General features: G+C 40.2%; 1 protein-coding gene across 4 annotated transcripts in view; it reads right to left on the bottom strand.

Moving 5' to 3' along the window:
- CDH4 (cadherin 4) overlaps positions 1–25,201 on the bottom strand; it is a 668,170-nt gene that overhangs the window by 223,627 nt on the left and 419,342 nt on the right. The gene's annotated exons all lie outside the window — the stretch shown is intronic.

Genomic DNA, 25,201 nt, shown 5'->3' with positions numbered 1-25,201 from the left:
CAAATCTGAGGTCAAGGCCTTTGACAGCCTTAAACAGAAGGGTATTTTTACATTATGGTTGTTTCTAAAACATTTGCAATATTCAGCTTATTTACCCATCTTTTCACGTATCAGCACTTGCTGTCAGTGGAAATTCAGTAGGATTATTAAGCTAATTTCCATACGGGTTACTTTCATGGGATTTTAAGAGTTGGGAGAAAGAAGGATCCTGGAAGGAGAGAAGCAGGGGAAGCACACCAGCCTAGAACCATTATGTACAAATTGCTAAAAAGGGCACGATAAATGACACGTGAAATATTTAGGAGGTTTCATATTTCTGAATGTAGAGTCCTGAATTATAAAATACAAAAGACAGACAACAACCAGCCTCATACGGCCTGAGGAGAAAATGTTTAGCAAAGGCAGAAATTCTAACAGGCAACCTGCAAGGCATTAAATAATGCCAAGTACATCTCAGTCTCTTCAGTTTGGAAAACTGGCTGAATGGTCTGCTCAGTGTCTAGCACTTAGAGATTTCAGGCACTGGAAATCCCTCTGAAATATGTTACAGCAAGGCATCTAGAGAGCTCTGTTTCTCACTGCAGTCATGTGTCTCAAAGCAAACAGAGCGTTCTAGAAAAAACACTGAATGAACACTGAATTTTTGTCACTTCTTTAAACATTTGTTCAGAATCCTGCTTACTCTCCTGATAATTGTTTCCCATTTATACAAGTAATTAAAAAGCAATTGTGTTATTTTACACGTATTACCATTCATTTATTTTTCCACTGCAAATCTGAAAATATGCAAAATGAAAGCACTTGAGCCTGGATTTAGATGGTCTAAATTCCACTTGAGTTCCTGCACCTAATGTTTCCAATTAGCGAGGTGTCTCTGCAGACCCAGCAACCAGGAATAAGGAGGCAGGAAGCCCAAAGTCATCAGAATCTGGACATCCGTGCAAGCACCTTGATGCAAAAAAACATGCCTTTATCTCTGAGGGCTTGAATCAGCAGAAGGCTTTGTGAGACAGGATGTTACTTTCATACACACTTTCAGTGAAGGTCACTTGTTCAACTGGATTTAAAAACAGGTTGTTGATGATTTATATCATAAAGAGGACTTGTGTTGAAGAAAGCCTGAAGAACGAGACTTTTCCTACAAGGAATAGATATATGAACTAGATAAAGAAGGGTTTGTGAGTACTGAGGGAGGTGACTAATCTGTATTTATCAGCAAACATGAAGGAATGTTATCTTTTCCCTGAAGTGGTTCTTAGCTCACAATAGGCTGAAGATGAAATGTTGATGACAGGAGTCTGGAAGTCCCATCCCTTCAAAAAGCCAAAACTCTGTAGATGTTTGTCACCAGGAACTGGGTTTGTTTCCGTGCCAGATTATGTCTATTCTGTATTTGTTTGTTCTTAAATAATACAGAGCTTTATGACAGCCCTCTGTGTTTGTGTAATCCAGGGTTACAAAAACAAGATGGCTGTTGGCACCTGTGGCCTTTGGAAATGTGTTTTGTAGCATCAGCATGGGAAGAACACATGACAAAGTCTGCAACCAGCATGAACTAGAGCAACTCCAGAAATGTGCAAGACCAAAGAATTTGTGCATGCAACAGCTGCTGGGAGAACACTGAGTAAATTAACTACTCTTTTTTTTACTTGTTTTGATCAAGACGGACATGGCAAGGATAGCATTTCATTTGCTTCATAGAAAATAATCAAGAGTTGACCAGTGTATCCATGTCAAAGACAAACACTGAGTACATATGCAGTGGAGAGAAAAAGCATTGTTATCTCCTAAGCACTATCAAATTCCGTGAACTCATCCATGACGCCTTCCAGGAACAACCCACACTCCACAGTCGATGCAAGTATGGATGAAAGTCAATAGGCTCAGTAATCTTCAAGAAGGCAAATCACTGTAATTGCCTTTCAAGGCAAAACAATTTCAAACTCATCCTGAAAGTTAGGCACCTAAGCACAAGTGGCCTTATTTCCAACAGTAGCAAGCACTGAAGCTCTCAAACAGATGAATGGAAGCTGTGATTGCTCACCACTGCTGACAATCAGGTGGCTTGTAGTTAAGTGTCTACATCTGCAAAAGAAAAAAGCTGGCTCAAAGGCTTCATTTTTCACTGCAAGTGCAAGCTGGGGTATTTGAGTGCAGCCAAGAGTCTGAACGCCTTCCTTGCAAAGTCTTGCAACCTCCAGCAAAAAATGCTAAAAGCACGGCACGGGTAATGCTCCTATTTGCAATTTGCAGTTGTACCTTCCTAAATATTTTAAAAGTTTAACATCAGTTGTAGGCATAGGTACCCAAGACCTATGTGCCTTCTGCACTTCGGGTTCCCACGGGATCCCGGCGTCAGGCAGCTCTGTACTTACACTGATGGCAATACTGCTGACTGAAGCCCATTTGTTGTGAAGGATGGCTGAGAAACTAACATTTCTTTAAATAAATTCTTCTAAGTTGGATCCATTAGGCTGGAGCTTGCTTAGGCTGTATACTGCTATATTTGGGGTGGGGCTGTGACTTGTCAAATACTCCTAATAAATCTTCTCCCCATTTAGTCCACTTATTTTAAGCATCAGCTCCTCAGTAAAATCCAGAGAAGGATCGCTTCTCACCCAGAAATCAGAATCAGCACTCCTTATGCTGAGATCCTGCCCTTCATGCACAGAAATGAGTGCCCATAAATCTAGAATGGTGGATCTGAGGAGCTGAAATAGGATTTATTTGGATGCCTTCCACACACTGCAGCTATATTTCATAACCAGTTACAGAGCTTACTAAATTTTGACACGGCTGCTCTTGAAAATACACACTTTCATCAGGGGGCACAATTAACTGTACACCTTCTACCTACTCAAAAAGTTTATGACTGACTACACTATGAGCAACATCTGAAATCTGTTGCTACTGTACCTTACCTCTTGAAAAGGTGTTTAAAGTTATAAGCAAGATGACAATTCAGAAATATCCCAAGCAACGTAGGCCCCTTCTTTGCATTCTCACCAGTATCTCTGTTACCATGTTATCTCCCTGTTCACTGTCAATTTTTCTGCTTCTGCACAATTAAAATCAGGAAGCATTATTCTGAGAATAGGAAATGCCCTGACATCTAAATAAAGTAAAAGAAGATGGAAACAAAAATGTCTCTTTTAAAAATCTTTTTGAAACAAAAAATAAAATCTTTTCATCACCTACAGCACAATACACTGATTCAAAGCCTGACCTCAAGGAAAGCAAGAAAGAAGAAAGTGAATATTGAGAAGGGTGTCAGCTGCTATACCTAGGAGAGAAGGAATGAAATTAATGAAGAGAAATTAAGGCTGCATATTAAGACAGGGGGAGGAATTCCTCTTAAGGAAGGCCTCTTTCCCTTAATGCAGCACAACACTTGAATGCATACTTTAGCCTTATGGAAAGATTTACCATTTCTGAATGTGTGTACATTTGACTTCCTATGGCATTCCAAAGGAATTAGATGCCCTAACTGTCCTTTGCACCTTTGGAAGCTTTCTCCTCAGACCCTAACTAATCCTTATTCATTTCACTTGGTCCATTTCCAGGCTGAAAATTAAGCACTTAAGTGCTATGTATAAGATTATGGGATGATGTTGTAGAAGCAAGGCTGAAGTCCCACCATGTGGAACATTTCAAAGCACCAGCACCTTGGTGAACACATGAGTGACCAAATGATCTTGCTGGGTAGGCAGGAAGGAGCAATTTCACAGTTCTTTTCTCTCTCTATCTCTCTCTCTATATATACATATATTTTTAATAATCAGAAATTCAGCTACACAATGACAAACAGTAGTTTCAAAACAGAGTTGCACCTTCTGTGCAAACTGAAGTTTTCCCTGAAGGGAGTCTTTTTTGTGCGCAAAGTACAATAGTTAGTCATGTAACTAGGAGCCACCATTTTAATTTTTCTTTTTGCCTCATCAAGCACTTACCGAGCAGAAAGTACTACCTGTGATAAATGCTACCTGTCAAGACTTAACTTTGATCATGCTTCAGGAAGGAAGGGTTTCCAAATCATTTGCTTAGAAATTTTTAATTCTTAAGTGGGTTGTTTGTTTGCCTCAGAGGAAGTAGTAACCTATTTTAAATTATCAAAAATCTATTTTTACACAAGTTTTCCTTTGTACTTTAAGCATTCCCTAAAAATACTTATGTTCATTTTGTAAAATTAAAACGAAGTGGATGTTTAAACTATCATCTGACTCAGCAGCTCTGTCATCGTGCTTACCCACTGCCTAAGGAAGGATCAAATCTGGCCAATGGCTCTGTTCACCTGAATTAGGATGTTGAGTTAATACTGTCATTTGTCATGGCACCAATGTCCCTCTAAGTGTGTCAAATCACCAACAGGAGAGCTTCCTAGTTTTGCTGAAAATTCTTTTAAAACTCACAAGCAGAGTGCAAGTATTACAGCACTCTCACCAGCCCTTCCTATGCTTTATATTTAGTGTCAAAAATAAAAGTAGGAGGCTTGGTGCGGGAGGTGGTTTAAAAGGTCACCTCTATAGCTTATAGAAGGGATTTGCCTTGCTTCACTAAGCCCCAGACACTGTACTTCAATTTTACCAGTTAAATTTGACTTTGCAGGACTGGGTGGGAGGGGTGCAATTTATATGGCGTGGTCAGCAGAATCCATGGTGCCATGCATCACTGCCGAGCAGCCGCAGGAGCTCCTCAGGCTTTGTGCTGTATAGGATACCTTTACAGGAGACAAGCTACAGCAGACTGTATTTCTTGTAAAATAAAAGATTTAGAAATATACTGATATTCCGAGCTGTCATGCTGAAAGTGACTGGTAGCCTTTTTAAGGAAAAAGACAAGAAAACAGACAGAATCCTATTACAAAACAAGTAGCACCTGCTAAGAGAGGAATCCTAGCAGCAGTGTTACTTATTTTAATCAACAGTAAAAGCAATTGCAGCAGAATGATTCTCCTGGTAATGGAGACTTTACTTTCTGCATTTGGAGTACGCTCTCCTCCATTCCTTCATGTCATGTCAAAGGGAATTATTCAGATGAAATACAGGAGCTAGACCCTTTTGTTTTGCGCTTGCTGTTCTTAGACTTAAGAATTTCATTAAAATTCTTTCATGTTAAAAAAAGGAAAATCTTGGAGGAAGGGAAAAATAAAGCTTTCCCCCCATTTTATTTACAGACACTGCTAAGCTTCCTTAAGCTACTTTTGACTTGCTGTCTCATACCCCAACAAAGCAGATGTGAAGAAGGCAGATATATAACAGTACAGCACGCACAGCAGGGCTGCCAACTGTCAATAAATTTATGAACAGTTTGTAGATCTACAGGAGTTTTGTGAAAATTCTTATTCTTTCAGTAAAAACTGGCAAGCTCTCCTGCATCTTGGCAAAAAAAATATATATACAAAATTACAATTTGAGAACATACTGCATTTTTTTCCACCTGGAAAAAAAAATCACCCCAAAACATAACCCTGTTGTTGCTGGATCAGATCATTTCTGTATGGAGCTCTCTTCCAAATTCCTCCGGTGTTGGAATGGATAACAGAGTTGCTGATGTTTAAAAGTAACTGGCAATTGAATTCTGCAGGATACTGAATATTGTGCAACAGAACGTGAATGCAGTTTAGTTAACCACAAAAATAGAAATACTTTGTTTCAAAAATAACTTACTGACACTGGAGTTTTAAAAATAACCACCTAAAATTACTTTTATGATTGATCACATGGGTTATTTCCCTTTCTGCCCCAAAACTGGCTAGGTTGATATTCAAATGCTAATTTGCACAAACAGCCATGAGCTTTATTTCCACAGTTGAACTTGAATGTGCAAAAGCTCTGCTTCCAAATGTAAAGGCTGTACTGAAACTGTTTTGCATAACTGGCTTAATATGCATGAAATTATAGGGGCATCCTAGAAATTAGTCATTGCGTGCTTTGTACTTGCACCTGCTTCAGTATCTATTACCTGCTATTTGCCTGTACTGGTCCAGCAGGCAAAACCACACACCTGGATATACTGCATATATAAATCACAACGTACAGCCTAGTGCAGGTGTAATTACAGAGGTCAGCTCACTATCCAAATATATTTAAGATACCAAACCCCAAGCTCCCTTGCTCTACAGTTAAATCTTAAATTTGGGTTTTGCCTCTCTCCAACTTTATAGATTGCCAAGGTTTGATTTATAGGAGTGCAGCAAGAACAGTATTGGAGAGAAGCCTTGCCTACGAATTTTTATTGTAACAGAGTTGAATTTGCTCCAGCTGGCTTTCTGCGAATGCGAAGAGGACAGCCAAAGATTTTACATTCAAGATTAAGCAGAATTTTGAAGGCAGGAAGCATGTCTGCCTGCAACAACATCTCATGAGGTTCCACATCTCCTAGTGTGGTTGAAAAAACATTATGGAGAAGCTACAAAATAAATGCCTATTCTTCTCAGTAGCTTTCCTGGGCATATAGCAAGAACTAAAAGGTTTTCAGGGTTCATACTATTTGTCAGGCTTCAAAATCATTTTGAACGCTTATTCTAGGGACTGAACACCATAAATGTATGGAACCGAGACTGTAAATTTGAACATCGGTATGAGTGAAGTCAACTGCAATGTTCCTTAGCACCCTGAATGTCAGAAGTGGTGTGTGTATGTGTGCATACACAAACACCCTACCTGAGGAAGGGAGGGAAGGAGAGGGAGTGAGGGCACACATACATATACCAAGAAAAGCATTCTGGTGGGAAGAAAAAAAAAATAGCCTTATATCAAGCTGAGATTAAGTGAATTTCTGCCACTGCTGAATGACTTGGGAACTCTATTCACTTTAATGCACTATGAGCTGTCATTCCCATCTTTATACAAAGACACTGAGTTTCTCAAGAGCGGTTTGAAAAAAGTATTCAACATTTTCTGTACTTTCACATATTTTTCTGGGTGTATTTTTGACCATTAAAATGATACTGCTGCAAGTTAGCAGAAATAACACAGATCTCGTCTCCCTTGGTTTTCTGTTTGTATATATTATTTATAGGGAGAACAGACTCCAACCCTTGGACTTAGACTATCTAACACTTGCTACTTTAAAATATTATTGTGACCCTTTTTGAGTTCTTAACACTGTCATTGTTAGCAGCTTGCCTCAGAAATTCAGAAAAAGCCCTGAAGGCTTTTCCTTGGTCCATGAAACTCATTTCAGATTTGACGGGTAATGATTCGAAAATCTCCATTTTGTTCTCTGCCTTTGTCAGCAACGTTTTGGTAGTATCCAGGAGAGACCTGGACACATCGAAGTGCTGCACCCAAGGCAATGCAAGGGCAGCAGCACACTTAGCCAACCTGGAAGAGCAAAGTTTCAGATAACTTCTGCTCTAGCTAGGGATATGGCTGGTGTATATTCAACATGGCACTACTGGGCTGTGACACTGTCTTTAGCCCATCTGAAGTGAGTTCTTCAACACCGTTGCTGGCCACGTGGCTGCATGATGCCTTGGGTCTACTAAACTCTGTCTTTAGATTACACCCCTTTAAACTCATGACTTCATGCTGCCAAATTCTGTGCATTCTGTATGACTTCACGTAATATGCGCTAACAGAGAGCCTGGCACACTGACACTGACCTTTTTTTCCCCACTTGTGCAACAGGCAGAACAGGCAGAGCACTAGAAGCAGCTCAGCTGTGCATACCTGCATACACAGCTGGGAGTCTCCAGACCCACATCCTACCCCCAGAACATCAGACCCAGCTCTCACTCTTGGTGAGACCCAAGATTGAGGCAAGACGGAGCTGCAGCTGCGAGCAGCGGCTGCTTGCAGGAGGCAGCCGCAGCCCTAAAAGCCATTCAGCAGCTGCCTTGTACCAGTGACAAGAGCCCTTTCGGCTCCAGTAATTCTTTCATACCATAGTAGGGACAAGATGACAAATCTGATTATATTAATGTCCATTCTTTCACCCTGCTTTCCAAAATTTACAAGTGTACCATATGCTTTAATGGAAGAATAACTTGTCTCTTTTTAGGTAACTATTGTTTCATTTTTAACGGATTCAATCCTTTCATGCATGCATTGCCATGTCTGCTGAGAAGTCAGCTCCTATATATTCACAGGCAAACAGTCATTTTGCCAAAACCCAGTGATGTGTGCCTAATATCCGATGGGTAGCATTAAGGTAACCCTTCCAAATTGGTCTTCTCAATTTAGTACCCAAATTTTGAAAGATACTCAGGTGTCTGCTAATTATGTCAAATTAACATTAGAAGTATATATGTATATATATAAATACAGGGAGGGAGGAGGAAAGACAGACATGGAGACGGAGAAATTATTTATCGTATTTTGCCACATTGCAATTTCACCGTATTCTACTGCATCAGAATATATGTATATTTAAAACAAAAAATCCAAAGAAGATGTTATACAGTTTGTCAGTAAGAGCAAATTCATACTAGGTATTGCAAAGAGCTACTTACTGGCACTGGGTACAATCTGTAGGTAATTCACATTAAATTATATCTCCCATTCCACTGTGTATTGCAGAACAGAAGATACGCCTGCGAGAATGACAATGTTATATCTGCATAGGGAGTCTGTGATTATTATACAATAAGGCACATTCTTCCCACATGGAACCTGTGGAGAAATGGATGCCCTAAATGAAGGGCCACATTTTGGTACCATTAATGGGACCTTGCTACAAAATAGGACAATAGGACACAATATAAATTCATTTCCAAATTACTCTGAAAACAGCTATACAAAATACACTGGAAAGAACATTGGTGGGTTTTGCTTTTTTTTTTTTTTTTTTTTTTTTTTTTTTAAAGGAGGGTTAAGTTACAAATCTAGTCTCATTTTTCTTTTTATTTTTTCTCTTCTGGTACGTGGGTGTCAGGATATCACAGGTTCTTCTTCACCCAATGAAGTATGATTTTGCTGATGCTTCCCTCACACTGTAACAAAAAGCTAAGTAGGTGGTATGTACTGGCTTCCAGAAGTGCAAAGTCCCATTCTTCTCTGTAATAAATTCAAATACAGTCTAGAGGAAACAAAAGAGTTTATCCTGGAGAAGGGATGGATTCACACTCTTCAGGCAGCACACACCTGCATCTCTTTTAGTGTGTGCATTAACACCAATGAATGCCCATGCTGGAATCCAAAAATAAGCACAAACAGCAGCAGAAACTATCTGTTGTACTAATCCAGGAGAAAATTCTGGGGCATGTAGGTGTCAAGTTATTTAAAGAATTTCCAAAAACGTCAAAATGTTAGCAGTTTTTTTGTTTTTGCACCTGCAAAGTGGAAGTTTGCAAATACTCAGTTTTTCAGCACACATCGAGGCTGTGCTGAGACATAGGTAAACACTTCAAGTTTGGGTCAAACACTGACTTTTTTCTCCTTCTTACATAAAGAAAAGAAAAAAAAAAAGCAGAATGGCAGCTTATCAGAAGGCTTTTACATAAACCTGAAGCATGGAAAGCAGAAGTAAAAATATAGAGGATTCATTTAATGGAGTAGCCCTTCCTGGTACTAACAGCAAAACTCAAAGCCATTTCAGCAAATTATCTTCTAGGAATCTCCTCTGTGAAAGGCTATGGCATTTACCCCGAGGTGGGTGGCCTGACAGGTAGATGTTAGGGACGGTGCTGCAAAGGAATCACTGTTTCTGCCCTCCTCCCTGGTGAGAAAGAGGAACCAAGGTGGGGAGGAATGCTGCTCTCACCCCTCTGCATGTGCCTGCGAGGCAGCTCCGCATGCCTGCAGCATCTCACCAGTGGCTGTCACTGCCCCCAGCTGCAGCAAGAATTCCTGAAGAGCACTGCAGGCACCGTGAGGGGAGCGAATACAGTGAAATATTTTCAAAATGATTCTTTCCCTCGTGCTACTTTCATCAAATATATAAAAGATCAAATAAAAATCCTAATTACAGTATGCATATACAGGCTAGCTCGCACATAACCAATCCCCCTACTAATGACTGCAGTATTTTAACATTTGAATTCTAAGGAGCCAAGTCTTCGGAGAGCTTTTTAAAAACACCAAGCAGTTGGGTTTCCTGATGTGCTTCCTCCTGAGGTTTTGTCACTTCGAAGATATATATGAAAATGTTCATTTCCAAAGCAAGGCCTCAGATGAAATTTTTGCCCCAAACGCCATCCTTCATAATTTGCATGTAGTTAAATACTTTCCATTTTCTGTCAATTTTAGCATTATTTACAGTACAATGATGCGTAGTTTTAATTGAATGTTTAAATAAATGCTTTCTAGTATATGAACAATTAGTGTTTGCAACAGGAAGAGGCAATCTTGCTATAGATAATTACGTCCTACTTTGGTGTGGAGTTTATTTCAATAACAACGTGACCGAAAGAAGGGGAAACCCAATTTCAGCTAGAATTGTATGTTTACTCATATATAATTAATAAGGCCCATACCTAATTTGCATTCCAAACTCCTGGAATAATCTGTTTAGGCAGGAAACAAGCGCAATTGGTCTAAATGGGCAAGCTGCATCTTGACCACAAACCCTCCCAGGTCGTGTCACATGGAGTCCCTCTCATTTGCTGTCCTGTACGCTTAACTTTTGGTAGGACTTGTGGGAAAGGGGTATTTGGGATGGAAGAAAAGGACAGTTCCTACAAGGCAAACAAGTAACAGGAATAAATTCCCTTCTGCTTGCATATTAATCACTTATATGTGAATAATAAGCATGCCCCATGAGTCTAAATGATCCACTCATGTTTGTAAATGAGCTATCCACAGAGATTATTCCCACAAACTTCTAAAGACCCAATCTTGCTGCTGCTGAAGTCAACAGTAACATCTCTATAAGCCTCATTATGCTTCTGATTTGCCAGACCCATAATAAAATATTACACTTTTACCACTACAGGATAACACTTCTCAAACTTCAAACTTACTGACAGTTTCTCTACACTATGAATGCTCAAATCCACACCTCCAGAAACAACAATCTCATGAGTTTCTTTCAGAAGGAACGCACACACATATACATATGTTACTCAAACCAGTTGAGTTTGGGAGTCACTCTGTGCAAGCTAATTCACTACACAAAATGCTAATCCATACAGATACTTTTTCAAAACAGCTACGGCACATAGGAGAATTTCCAAATTAATTACTTGTAGTAAAATTCACAAAGGTGCTGTCTTACTAAAAAAAATATTGCTGCCAAATGTGTAACACTTAAAACTGAAATGGTGCCATGTATTACCAAGTTCACCACCGCTCCGCTTGCTGGAGTTCTGCAGATAATTAGAAGCCACTTTAAGTTACATAAGAAGATTATTTTTTTTTAGGAAGCAGTACTTTAAAGACTTCAGTTTGCTTCCACAGCACTTCGAGATTTGTTTTGTTTCTTAGAAATGTTTTATTTTAATAAGTGCAGTTTTATATGGGTTCTACTGCTTTAATGCAAAACACATGAATATGAATGTGCAGTATTTACAGGAGATTTCCCCCCTGCATTCTGCTCTATTTTGTCATATTGTCTGCAGTAGATATGTGATTTTTATTTTCCCTTTAGCAGTGAGGTAATTTGCCCATGTTATTTGCTCTGTGGGCATCCTCATAACACATTCTGAATTTATTTCATGATGTCTCTTGAAAGCACTGTGAATCCAAGACATGCCGAATCAAACTAATGAAGTAACCCCTGCACTAACAAACCCTCCCTGTCTCAACTCTGTCAAAAGCAGAAAGGACGTAAAACTGATAGACAAATATTAAAGATATAATTCTTTTGGACTTGGTCCACATGTTCACGAGATAATGAGACCTTAACAAAGATGTAGATACTCATATGAAATATTAGATCTGACATTTCATTTGAGGTGAAAATTGCCAGTCCTCCTAATGACATCTTTTCTTACCAGGTAAAAGAGAAAAAGGACTGAACTCTAAAAACTTCCTTTTTTTTTTTCCCCCCTCAGCACTGATTTTGATCTTATCACGCCAATTTTCACTGAAGAATTTTAAAATGAATACAATGAAAAGCCTGGAAAAAAAAAAAGATAAAAAAAGAAAAAAGAAAAGAAAGCTGCTGGTTATCCACCAAGAGGTCCTTTAATTTTAAAGAAATCATCACCATGAAACAACCTTGCTGATATCACCATTAGTCCCTAATTTGTGGCTGGCTCAGGCCCCTAAGATTCAACATGCTTTATAGGAAGCAGAGAGGCTGAATGTAAAGCAAGAATGTGCCTCCTCCAAGTTAATGCTATTTATCTTGAAATACTGAGGGAGTTAAAACCAGTTTACATCAACCTGGACATTTTCATTCCTCAAGTTGCATCTTCAGCTTGGTCTGTGACCTTACAATGCAATGTGTCAAAAGGAAGAGGCATCTGAATCTTTTATTCCAGCTGTAGTATTGCATCCTGAATACATTTATACATTTTGTTTATGCTCCGATGTCACATCCCATTCCACATAGGTCACTCAAACAGAGCTGCCAAAAGTTATTCTCATTAAAGCCTTTCAATGTGTTGGTAGGGGGAGAAGGTCAGGGCTGAGATGCCTTCTTTTTTGTTTGCTTGCTTTTTGCTGATTTTTTTGGAAGAGAGGAGAAAATATCAAGAATACAGAAGAAAGGAAAAGCTTCCCAGACAATACTGCAGAACAAGTAAACTCCATGGCAGATATTCTGTCCATGAAGATAAAAGAGATGCTCAAACAAAAAACTCTATTTTATGCCTTTATTCTTTAAGAGATGACAAGACTTGTAATACAATAATTGTAGCTTCACACAACTCCGTAGCTTTATCACAGAAAAAAACAAGGGTTCCCTACTGCAAATGAAGAATGTGGCGAGATATCCTCACAACCGGATCTTTTTCTAATCTGCAGCCACAGTGCAGCAATTAGCCCTTAGGGTCTCTGCAGAGCTCCAGTATCATTCCTGAAGCCTGATCTCCAAATCACCGTGCACTCTGGTCCAATCCAGATAGAATGCCAACAGTGTGATTAATTTTAGTAATTTAGTTAATATAACTGCAATTATTGGCCATATTCTTCCTTCATTCTCCTCCTCATGCCTTTCAGGAAAATTTTGAAACATGGGTAGACTCATCCCTGTAGAAGACGAGCTGTGCCAGGCCTTAACTCCGGGACAAGGCTGTGAATAGGATTTGAACATACCATAAAGGTCTGACAAATGTTTCCACGCTTTAAGGAATGAAAATCCCTGTTTCAGTAGTTATGCACAATGTCCTGGAGATCCCTGTTTCCCAAAGCCTTGTCATTAAGGAAAAGGAACAACATGACGTGAACTAAACCCCCTTGCTGAAACTGCAGTAGCACTCCTCAAGAAAGCAATTTTCAAGGTTGCAACTCTATTACACTTATTTGGGGGGTTAAAGTCACTTTTCCGTAATGTCCACAACCTTTAATATGATTGCTTAGAGCAACTGCTCCTCATAGAGTTACCCCTCTGTCAATGTTAGCTTCTTCATTCAAAAATGAAACTCATTGTAAACAAGTATAATTTTGGAAGATTCAGACAAAAAAAAAGATGGTAAAGGGGGAAAGGGGAAGACAGTATGACACGTGACAAGAAACTGCACCAGATAAAAATGTAATCTTTGCACATGGTAACAGCACATCCCTAGCATTATACACCGAAAGGTCATGGACATGTGTGATGCTGAATGACCCCAGCAAATCACAAATCAACCTTGCTCTCCTTGGCTACACACGCTTCATGAAAGATGAATAAACATAAGCTGGTCTGCTTTCTTGTATGTGTTCAAAGAGTAATCTTGAGGTATTATTGTGAATCCTTCCAGACCGTCTAAGCCCCTACGAAGGGCATGTTATAAAAGGCATTCATCATCTGCTAAGAAGCTACATCTGGGACTTTCCAGCTCCTAGGTAGTCACTAAAACCATTTAACAGGGAGAAATGGCAATCAGCAAGATAATCAACTTGTACCACCCAAGAGAGAAATCACCCAATCCCTCTTTTGAACATTCATGTCTTCTTAAGGAGATTAAAATCTGGAGTTGATTTTTAAGTAAAGCTACAATCTAAAGAGGGACAAATATATTTTCTTAATTCTTCCAGAATATTAAAGCACAGTCTGGAATGATCAATATCAATAAGTACCAAAAGTGGTTTTATTTGTTATGAAAAAATGGACTGTTAAATGCTAAATTGGAGAGGCTAAAAAAAGACAAAATCAATGCTTATTTATAGCATCATTCCTTTGATAGCCATAAATAGCATCATCTTCACGGCTCTAAAATGCACTGACATGTGCTCTGATTCATTCAGCACAGGTCACTAGTTAGATTCAGGAGAGGAGATAAGCTCTGGCTTAAAAAAAAAAAAAAAGGGTATGTGTAGGTCCAAATGATGGACACTCTAAGCAGCAACACTACTAACATCACTACCTTAATACTTGTAAAGCATCTTCTACTTGAGAAGAGAACTTCTGCTCAGATATAACTATAAATACACAGTTCTCAATAACTGCTGGTGTTTCTTAATTATTTTTGTTGCTGTTATCATGCTGGACATATTCCACTGCATTTCATAGCCTCCCTTGGAAGAACTGTTTATCTTAAGTTATAAATTTTTGTTGTGAACAGCAATATCGATCTCTGAGCAAATAGCAATTTTATTTACTCAATATCCATAAGAACAGGCTTACAGAAGTAATTTTAATTATTAAGTCTATGTTCAGCAATTACTTGTTACGTACAAATTTCATTTCCTTTGTTAATTTTAATAAAAAGTCCATTCCGTGCCTGCTGTGTTCCTCTTCTACAAAAGCATTTAAAAGATTAGTCTTAATTATGGGTTTCAATATACAATGCGAGGAGAAAAAAAGCAACAAAAACACCAACAATGATGGATGGACTGCATGGCTTTCTGCTAATTTCTCAGCAGGCACAAGCCCCGTGGCATTAAAAATACAGAATGAAAATGACTTCTAAAGTTACCGAAGGGAAAATATCATCTAAAAGCACACTCATGCAGTATCTGTGTCATGCAGTGCAAATAGCACCGGCTAGATCTGCAACATTTCCTGTGCACAATCAAGCTCTTTTTAGATGACTTTTCTTGGTCAGATTTTCAAAAAAGCATTTTGCTGGCCCAAAGATTCAGCCCAGTGCCTTGTGACGAGTGAATTACGTACCTGATCAAACTCATTTCAACGGGTGTTAGGGAGCCACCTGGTTTTGGCATTTTATAAATCCCACCAGGCACCCGCCTGCATCCTTGGGGAACTGAATCTCTTCAGACAGACAGATGAATGCTATACGTGTCTGCACATCTGCACAACTACAGCCAGAGAGGAACACACATGCACACGTACTGCAGGGACACCTATGCCTATGTGAAACACAACGCACTCCTGGGTCTTACCCATGCAAATGTGTCAGCAATCAGCACCACTGGATCTTTGCACTTATATGCAATCACAAAACCTTCCTCACTGCACTCTGAGGGAGAGCTAGCTAGAAGCAAGCATTAATGAAGGAGATATGATGATGATAGAGCTATGTGAGCCTGATCTGTTTTGAAAGTTTTTGCCACTGCTACGTCCTTATTGCAGATGAGTGCTAGAAAGACTTGATGAGCATGTAAACCTTGGGGATAGCTCAGGACAGAAGCTCTCAGTTTTACATTTCCACCACTCTTGTGCCCCAGCCCAGATCACTTATGGAACCCTGACAGACTCTGATAACTTCTGCAGAGCTATTCCCTTTGCATGCCCAATACCTCTGAGCTCAACAGCCATGCTGCTTTCTTGGATTAACCATTTCACCAGCCTCACTCTATTTGTCCAGGGTCTCAACGAGCTCATTTTTTTTCTTCTCCTCTCTGCCCCTCTCCTCCAGTTCAGTTTAGTCTGAGTTTCATAACAGCCTTTCTTCCCAGTGTCTCGGTGCAGCTACACTGACTCTGAATGGCAAAGTCTCACTCTCTGTTGGGAATGCTGACAACAGATTGTTTCATAATTAAATGAAAGGCAAAACCTGGACATTCTCAATCACTGCTGATGGGAATTACTTTGTCCAACTTCAGTACGTCAGCAGTGTGCAGCACAGGGAAACCAATGATCAAGTTAAATGTGTGTTATTTCACTGCGAACTAAACATACAATTTAGAATTTGTGCTTATTTTAAGAAACCTTCTAAAAACACTGCTTCAATGGTGAGCAGTGTAGACATTTTGGGGTAGATTATATCTGGTTAAATTAGCTAATATTTGCCTTCAAGACAGGATTACATAATATTATAGCTTCCACTTTCAAAGTCACTGTGGATGTGCAACAGGGATCAGACACGCACGGTATACAGCTATCCTAGCAGAAACTAGGGGAAAAGGACTGTTTTTACAGCACCCATAAAAATTTAAAGATCAATTCAGTGCATATTTAATCCCTTCAGTGCCCAATGGCTGTAACATATCAGTGACACAAAGGATACAGCACACAGTATTTTGCATACGTGCTCCTGTTTTACTGAGTGTGGACTAGATTCTAGTTTGGGTAAAGCTGAAATAACTCTATATGAAGTTATTCTATATTAATGTTAATGCGATTAATGTTCGAGTCCACCATGTGAACTGTGAGATGGAGATTGCTGTTGGAGATGAGGCCAATGGCCCAGAACCTCCCCCCAGCTGCAGCCCACCCTGCGCTGCAGAGCCCATCTAACAACCTCCCTGCTGCCAGTTACGGAAGACATCATCAGCACAAGGATGTTGCTCATTACTCCCTTAATTGGAGATTGCTCCAAAGAATGAAGGCTTATAGTCTTTACTAATCATACTCTGCCCATCCTTCTTACCGAAGTAATCAGGTATCTCACAAATCTTATCAAGCTTTATGTCCCGTAAGATTCAATACACTGGAGCAGATCAAAGGTCCTGCTATGAACCACATCTTACCACTGCCAGGGCTGGTACTAGATATTTTAAACACATAATGCAAAGGCACAAAAACAAACCTACTTACACACATACATGTGTGTATTGGTATACATGCACATTCGTGTGTGTGTGTAAATGAAAACACAGAATACTTATAATGCACATATACGTAAAACAAGCTTCCTAATAACAAACAATTTACAGTTCTTCAATAATCCAACATGCAATACTAAGCAGCAATCCCACATATGTGCAGGTGAAAACAAATGAAAGAAAAACTTGATTAAATCACCATATGAATCTTGCAAGCTGTACTTAGTTCCTTTGGACATGGGAGTCCATTTTGTTGTGTCAGCTCAATTCACCCTTTAGTGAGGTGCACAACATGCTCTTTCTATCCTGTTGGCTGCATTTTTGAATGGCCATGCCCTAGTGCCACACTCGCTGAGTGAGTAAGACCGTCAGGGTTTAAAATAGACATATGTAAAGGTCATGCCCTATTATTTTAAGGAAGAAATTGGGAAAAGGGGCATGCTCCACAAAGAAATTCAGCACTTTTTTATTATTCTGAGAATCTAACAGAGGAGCAATGTTTTCAAAAGGAATCAACTTTTGAAAGGAACAGAGTACTGAAATATTTAACCTTTTGAAAGGCCAAAGCTCCCTATATCACAGCTTTCTTATATGCTCTTGCTAGAGCGAACCACTGAAACAAATAAAGGTTTATTCTCTTAATGTTGGGTTTAACCAAATTAACAGAGCTTTCGACTAATAGCTTTAAAATGCTCCTTTTATTCTATTCAAGATACTTTATGAAGTATGAATTAATCTCACACTATATATTAGAGCATTGTACCTAGTGACAGTATAGTAAAGGATCTGTCAAGGCTTTTCATTACAAAACCCTATTCTAAGCCATAGGAAAAAAAAAAATCCCTCTGGGCTGAACCTTGGCATACAAGTAACTTGAAAGAAATCCATTTCGTGGTTTTTGAATTCTAAGAGTGCAAAGAAAATTGATTTAAAATGTTTAAGAGACTATTCTGTGCTTACGTAACTCAAAAATAAAATTAATGTTTTTAAACAAAATTTTGCTGGTTTATTAGTCTCCACCATAAGCCATGCAGACTTGCTTTAAAAAAAAAAATAAAAAAATACACAAACGTGCCCCCGCAAAAATTAGAGATCTTCCCACCTTCCCAAATGTACTTTCTATATATAAGAACTTGTACGAATGTTATGTGCTATCCCACAAAACTCAGATGGGCATCTGATCTTTCCTGGATACATCAAGAATATGCTCAAATGGGTAGAAATAAATGATTCAAAAAAGACATGAAAGAAAATAATAGAAAAGGAAAAATAATGATGACAGCAAGTCTGGAAGCCATACGAAAACAGTCTGATTTCTGCCTTTGAAGGAGGGAGGGATATTTACAGCATGAGGAGGAGTCGCTGGATGTCTTCTCTGAGCAGCTGCCTCCTGGCTGCTCCCACAGTTTGGGGAGAGCTGCCTGGGCCGATTACAGACCCGTGTCACACACTATGGGGTGTGAGAGCAAAGCATAGCATTGCTGGGGCAAGGCAGCACCTCTATGGGGCAGCCAGACACTACCTCAGCAGCCAGCTGCCCTGCTGCAATCCGCAGCCCCCAGGGACCCCACTTGGGTCATTCCAGGTGGGGTGGCCTCCAAGCATGAGCAAGAAACTGGTGGGCTCCTCAATTCATTTGAAGTCACTGTGCTTAGCTTGGGTTACAGAAAAATGAAATGTTCTTGGCCCATTGGTCTCTCAGCACCACCCAGTTTGGCTGTTGAGGGTGCAGAGCAGTGCGGAGAGTTGCCTCATGGCCCATAAAAATACGGACCAAACATTCCCCATAGCTCTCCCCTCTTCTGTGGCTCCGTTTAACATCCTGCAGCCCACACGGCCCCTGCTCCGTGACCAAACTCAGCCCAGAAACACTGCTTGTTACCTCATGAAGTTTGGGAACTCTCGCTTGAAGGCCAGGCCGCCTCAGGGAGGCTGACATGGCCACTTGGCAGCGGACGGAGGGCTGCATCCTGACTCAGGCCCTTCACTGACACGCTGCCGCTGAACTTGATGGGAGCTAATCTGTAAAATGGCTGGCTAGAAATTGAATCGGGATGTCAAAAGTCAGTTCTTTATCTTCACAATCCAAAATCTTTATTAAGTTCTCACTCGACCAAAACTTGGCAAAATCAATGGGGCAAATCTCAAAGTGCTTACTCAGTTTTTATAGCATTAGGACTAAAGCAAATTTCTATTGACTCAAGCAGAAGCTTATTTGAGACAGGTCTCAAAAAGCAAAGTGAAAAACCTGTGAGATGCTCAAAAGTAGTTTGAATTTTTTTTTTCTTTTTTCTTTTTTTTTTTTTTTTTCCAGCACCTTCTTCCTCTGTACATTGAGGAAATTGGGATACGCTCACATCAAAAGAAAATCTTTAGCGGCACGGTCTTGCCAAAAAGCTTTTGCAGAAACCTGAGTTCTTCCTTCAGCACCCTGCTTCCACCAGCACTGTTGTTCACCCATATAACACCTTCTTTTCACCCCTTCCTACAGCACGAACAAATATGCTTCACATTCCCTAACAGATTTTGGGGTAGGAGCAGAAAGGCTGAGAAATTCCTTGTAAGGTAGTTCTGTAGCTGTGATGGTGCTCTTGTTTCTTCTTTCCGTGCCAGATTTCCAGAGCGTGCTCTCCCTCATTTACGCTTTCTACCTCTGAGTTTTGCTGTGCAGCGTGACATCTTGAGGTTTTTGTTTAGTTCAATTCCCTGTTTCTCCTGCCCTTTCCTCCCCTCCTCAGCCAGGTATGTTTATTGGTGACTGTGATTTTGGACCGTTTAACTATCCCTTTTCTCAAGTCTATCAATAGAGCTTAGGGATATGGTTTAGTGGGGACTGTTAGCGTTAGGTCAGAGGTTGGACTCGATGATCTTGAGGTCTCTTCCAACCTAGAAATTCTGTGATTCTGTGATTCTGTGAATATAAAGAACCGATGCTGCCAAACTAAATTTACTGGTACAAAAAACATATTGAAACTGCATGGCAGTTTCATGGTGGAGTAGACGATGCAGAGCAATGATGGAGAAGGGAAGCAAATGTACCTCCAGACCCCACAAGCTGTGACCTGTACATTTCTAAGTACAGTCCCTAAGCCCTACAACACAGCCCAGCCCAGCATTTCCAGCTCCCGGTTTGTGTAACTAACTGGCTATATAGAATTAGGCATCTTTGCCACTACATTTGCAAAAGTGCTAGCAGAAGTTCAGTTACAGATCCTTACCTTCTTCAGTTTGCTCAAAGGACAAAAATGTCTCTTTTCATCTTACAGCTTTATTTTCATACTCTGAACAGGCTTGCAAGGTTTGGAGCTGCTGAAATGGATTCTGTCCTAAATAATCACCAAATGTGCCCTGTGCAATTTAATAATCTTATACAATGGGAGTATTTGTGTACACCCACTGAAATAAAATGGGAGCACAATCGTCCCCTGATATCATTATAAGGCTGACAGAAGTCATTCTTGAATTTAGAGGATATTTTATGCAGATAACTCTGCTAAGTACATAAGGAATTTAGGCACACAATATCAACAGTTTTCTGAGAAGAGAGTTCATTCTGAAATGAAGCAGCTCATTTATCTCTCTCAGTAGTGCTCTTTGCACTATCCACTTTAATTTTCCAACAGAAAGGTGAATAATAGAATTATTCAGATAATCCTCCCCAACCCCTCCCTGGGTCCCAAAATCAATACAAACTTTGATTTGCCTTGAATTTTCCCTCTAATGTACAATGAACACATAATTCAAATACTCACAGGTACGCACACTTCATACAATATGCAACATTAGCACCTCGCATTGCCTTTGATTTGGCATTCTTTTAGTAATGCAGGAGCTGCCTGGATGCTCTCTCCAGTACAGGCTAGACAGGCGCTCTTACACTACCAACCTTCATTTACAAACTGGTATTAAGAAACACTGAAAAGACAATCATTATTCTTTGTCTGCTTTCTAATGTATTCTGTGGCTGAAAGCCTCATTCCAGCACCAAGTTCTCTATCCAGTACAAATGCAAAGAACAACTTACAGTTTATGCAAGAAGGAAATGCTTTAATCTATAGATTGCTTAGCATTTGAGTATTTGTGCTTTGAGAGATAATTGCTTTCTTTGATTAAAAAACAAAGGAGAAAATCATCTGCATTATGGCACTGTTTGGTTTATTAAAAAACAGGACCAGGCGAGGCAGTAAATTTCTCAGTGTCCCAAGTCCCAGAATCTTGTATCAGGATACAGAGCTATTCTCCTGGCTCGCACTGTCAGCAAGACCAGATGGGTCTGATTAGTTCCAACCCAGAAATACAAATGGTTGACAGTCTGTATGAGACAACAGGGAACAGAGAATTCAGTGAAGTGAAATGCTAGAAACCTCCAACTGCACACAGCTATTCACTGCTGCTCAGCTTACAATAAAGGAAACGCCAGGAAACGAGTACGTTTGGCCCTTATTCAATAAGCATGCTGAGCTAAAAGTAGAATGGCAATCCAGTTACTGCATGATTTCCTTTGTCTAATACCTCAGTTACTTAAATATAGTTTAAATTCTAAATCCTGATTCTATACAGGCTGTAGAGATGGGAGGAGTCCCTGATCAATGATATGGGTATAATTACATTCTCTGCTGTAGATGGAGCTGAAAGACCTTTTGGTATAAAACATTTTTTTTTTTGTTTACTGATCTTACTGATGAACTAAATCTGTAAAAATGTGCACTTGCCATTTATGGTATCAAGTATTAGAGAAGTAAAAGATTAAATCTGCTAAAACTGACATTAAAAGTGTTGCAAGCTTCAAATTGCTGCAGTTCTGTAGGGCTGCTGAAATCCTTCACTACCATGGGGGGGAGGGATGGGGGGAATTACAAAAAGTAGATGACAAACTCTTAATAATTGTGGAATACTTGTTTTGTTTCATAAGCTTAAATTACTTTTAGAGTGTTGCACAGGAGGGAAGGCCCATCTGCCTATGAATATAGCCCCATGAATATTATGAGACAGCGATGACTGCAGTAGGCTGGATACTCGCTTAGGATTCAGGATATCAGAGTAGGTCTCAATTCCCCACTCTTCCAATCAGTCATTTCCTCTCTGTGCCATCTATATTCCTGGAGATGTACTGAAGATCGGTACTCAGTATTGGAGATCACGTAAATCCCTTAGAGAGAGAAATATAATCATCTATTTCACACACACACAAAAAGGGAAAAAAAGAAAAGAAAAAAGCTGCCTCAAGGACAGCCTGGTAAGCTCTGTCTAGTTAATTTGGAAAACACTTTAAAGACTCTGATAAGCTCATTAGTACCAATGACTGGGTATATGCATTCATAACCCTATAAATACAGGAGGGAGACATCACAGATAAGCATCTTTCTTTTTCTTTTTAATGAAGAGTTCCTATGCACCACGGATTACAGGATGCCTGGTCTCCCTTTGCGGGCACTCGCTTCCTGACAGTGGTGCATAAATGGGGCAGTTGTTTCATTTATTTTTTCCTGGTAGAAATGGAAATCCACTTAGAGAAATACAATGCTAACACTGCCAAATTCCCCATCTTTTGCTAGGTATCTCAGTGTAATTTCAGCAGTGCAGTTATCCTTCCTTTAATAAGAGGCAACTTGGCACAGAGCATCCCAAGCTGAGCAGCCACGGCAAAGTTCAAGAGCTGCCACTCCAGCCCGCAGATGCCTTTTCCAAACACCACATCACAGTCCATATTGCACATTTGTTAACCTAATTCCCACCCAATAGGCATGTCACTTCCAGTACGATTCATCCTCTCCACCTGAAAACAGTTCACTTTGACAGATTTGTCAGCTACGTGGAGACGAAGAACCTCTGGGGCTGTGGTTGCAGCCTCCTCGCTCAGCACCCGCACACCCAGGCTGTCACGACCGAAGAGCAGACAGAGAGCATGGGGCCAGCGGGAGGCATGCACATAGCACTGCAGCATGGAGAAAGATAATCACTTTTCTCTTACTTTTTCCCCAGAAATTTTCATCTTCAGTAATTACACATTGTATTAGTATGATTCTTCTATTAATCTCGGGGAAACCATGAAATCTGATATTTTTACCATGACCAGCCCATGAAATTTGTCAACCCTACCCAGGAGATATGGGTTTTACACAAATCCCACTGAATTTGATGACAGTATCTCTACCAGCTTCATGGGCTCAGAATGTAGTCCCTGCCTGTGAGTCTTGTGAAATGCTGTTAACTTCTTGAGGGGCTCCAGCCCCAGGAAATGTGACATCATTTCATTGCTCATTACAAGCAGAGAATTTTTTTAGTATTCCTTGCTGTCAAGAAAACTTGAAAAAGTCATCTCTTTGATAGCTCAAAAACGAGGACACAAATATAAACAACATTAAATGTGTCAGGTCCCTTCATGTCACTCTTGGTTTTGGAGGTCTGATGTTTGTTTTTGAAAAGGCTGCATCTGGCAATACTGCAATATATTATCTCCCATGCAAAACTGTATCAAAGTAATAATTACAGTATTTACCTACTTCACAAGGGTGTTGTGAGAACAACTGCAAATGCTGCCAGTGTTTTGAATATGTAAAGTAATATATGTTTTAAATATTATTCTTATTTACATACCACAATGCAAACAAGCTGTACTCTGGATCTCAAATTAAAAAAAAAAAAAAAAAAAGCAGCAAAACACAAAGCCACAAACCTAACTACCAGAATCGTAAATTAAGGAAGTGCAACTGACAGCAGTAATGGTTATGTGAATGGTGCATAATGCTTCAAATGGTCAGCTAAGGTCTTCAGAAAGAACAGATATGACGAGCTGCATATTCTCTGTAATTATTTAAATGATCACATCTCTGTTTTCTTCAAGTGCAGGGAATCTGTCACTCCAGCAGCACCATACCCCACACCTGAATACATGTACTTACACAAAAACGTAGCAGAACTGCCATTTATCTCTGAGAAGGTAACAATGATTTCTAGATCATGGGCTTGCATCTAGCACATCATTCAGGGAAAAATATTGTAGAAAAATCTTTAAAAAATGCAGAAATGGTCCTTCTGGGTAACATTCTTCCTCCTTTAAATAATTAGGAGTGATTTTAAATGGGCCGTGCTTTATTGGCTGACACTTATTATTCCATTGAATGGTATCAGAAGATGTTTAATCCTGCTACCCCTCAGGAAGATGAATTTAGTTCTGTTCTTAGCACAAATGAATGTCGATCATGCCATCACCTGCATCCCCCTGAGCATGGGAAGCCTCTGAGTGCAAAGGAGCAGGGCAGGTGCAGAGGGATGGTGCTGATGTATGGGATGTATGGATAACAGCAGCACACAACGGTGCTGAGCAGCCAGGCTCAGCCTGCAGAAGGTGGTGCTGGGAAGGTGCATCTCCTAATCATGGATTCCTCATTCGTCTGTGTTAGTAGTTGTTAATTTGTGTCTCATTACTCTTCCTTCCCAAAGTGAGGGAGAGAAATCCTAGACCTGCATCCTCTCTCCTGTTGTCCTCTGCCCATGGGAAGACAAGACAGGAAAACAGAAGTAACCCCTTTTCGTCCTGAAGTTGCAGAATCATCTGGGCTACCAGACAGAGAAGCAGTTGGGCGCTTGCCTTTGCAACAGTCTCAGAGTGATTAAGCTCATTCATCAAACATAGCTCCTCCCGGCTGCTGGGATTTCCTGAAACATGCTCAGCCCATGTTTCTGCCCCAGGCACAACTTCCAACACCCTCTCCCTCAGCCGGTGCAATGTGGGCTGTGGATGCTACCTCCAGGCTGCACACGGATTTCTGCACACCAGACCCAACGGCATATTTCCTTGGTGCAGAGCAAGAGAAAAACAGAAGGGAGAAGGGAAACACATGTTCCAAGAAGCTACTTGTAAAATAACCATGGAACTGTGTGCTGGAGAGAGAAACTGCCACCTGCACCTAGCTCCTGAAGTTTGATCCTGCAGAAGGAGGACAGCAAGCGAAAAAAGAGGCACAAGCAGGCAGTTGAGGAAGAAGCATCCCCATGAGCAGCAAAATTGCTGGGCTATGCTCACACTACCACCTAGGTTCTCTCGCTCTTTGGGGAAGGAGCAATTCCCCAACAAACCTGCATCCATCAATAAATGCCATTCTGCAGGTCTCAGATGGAAAGTCCCACACTGCAGCGAATATGCAAAGAAAGCTGAATTGCTGGAGGTTGACTGCTAGCTTGGGTATCGCTTCTCTCATTACTGTTTGACTGGGGAAGGA

Source organism: Anas acuta, chromosome 16 (genome assembly GCF_963932015.1).
Source record: "Anas acuta chromosome 16, bAnaAcu1.1, whole genome shotgun sequence".
Lineage (NCBI taxonomy): Eukaryota > Metazoa > Chordata > Aves > Anseriformes > Anatidae > Anas > Anas acuta.
The sequence above is the reverse complement of the archived record's forward strand: the minus strand, read 5'-3'. Positions and strand labels throughout refer to the sequence as shown.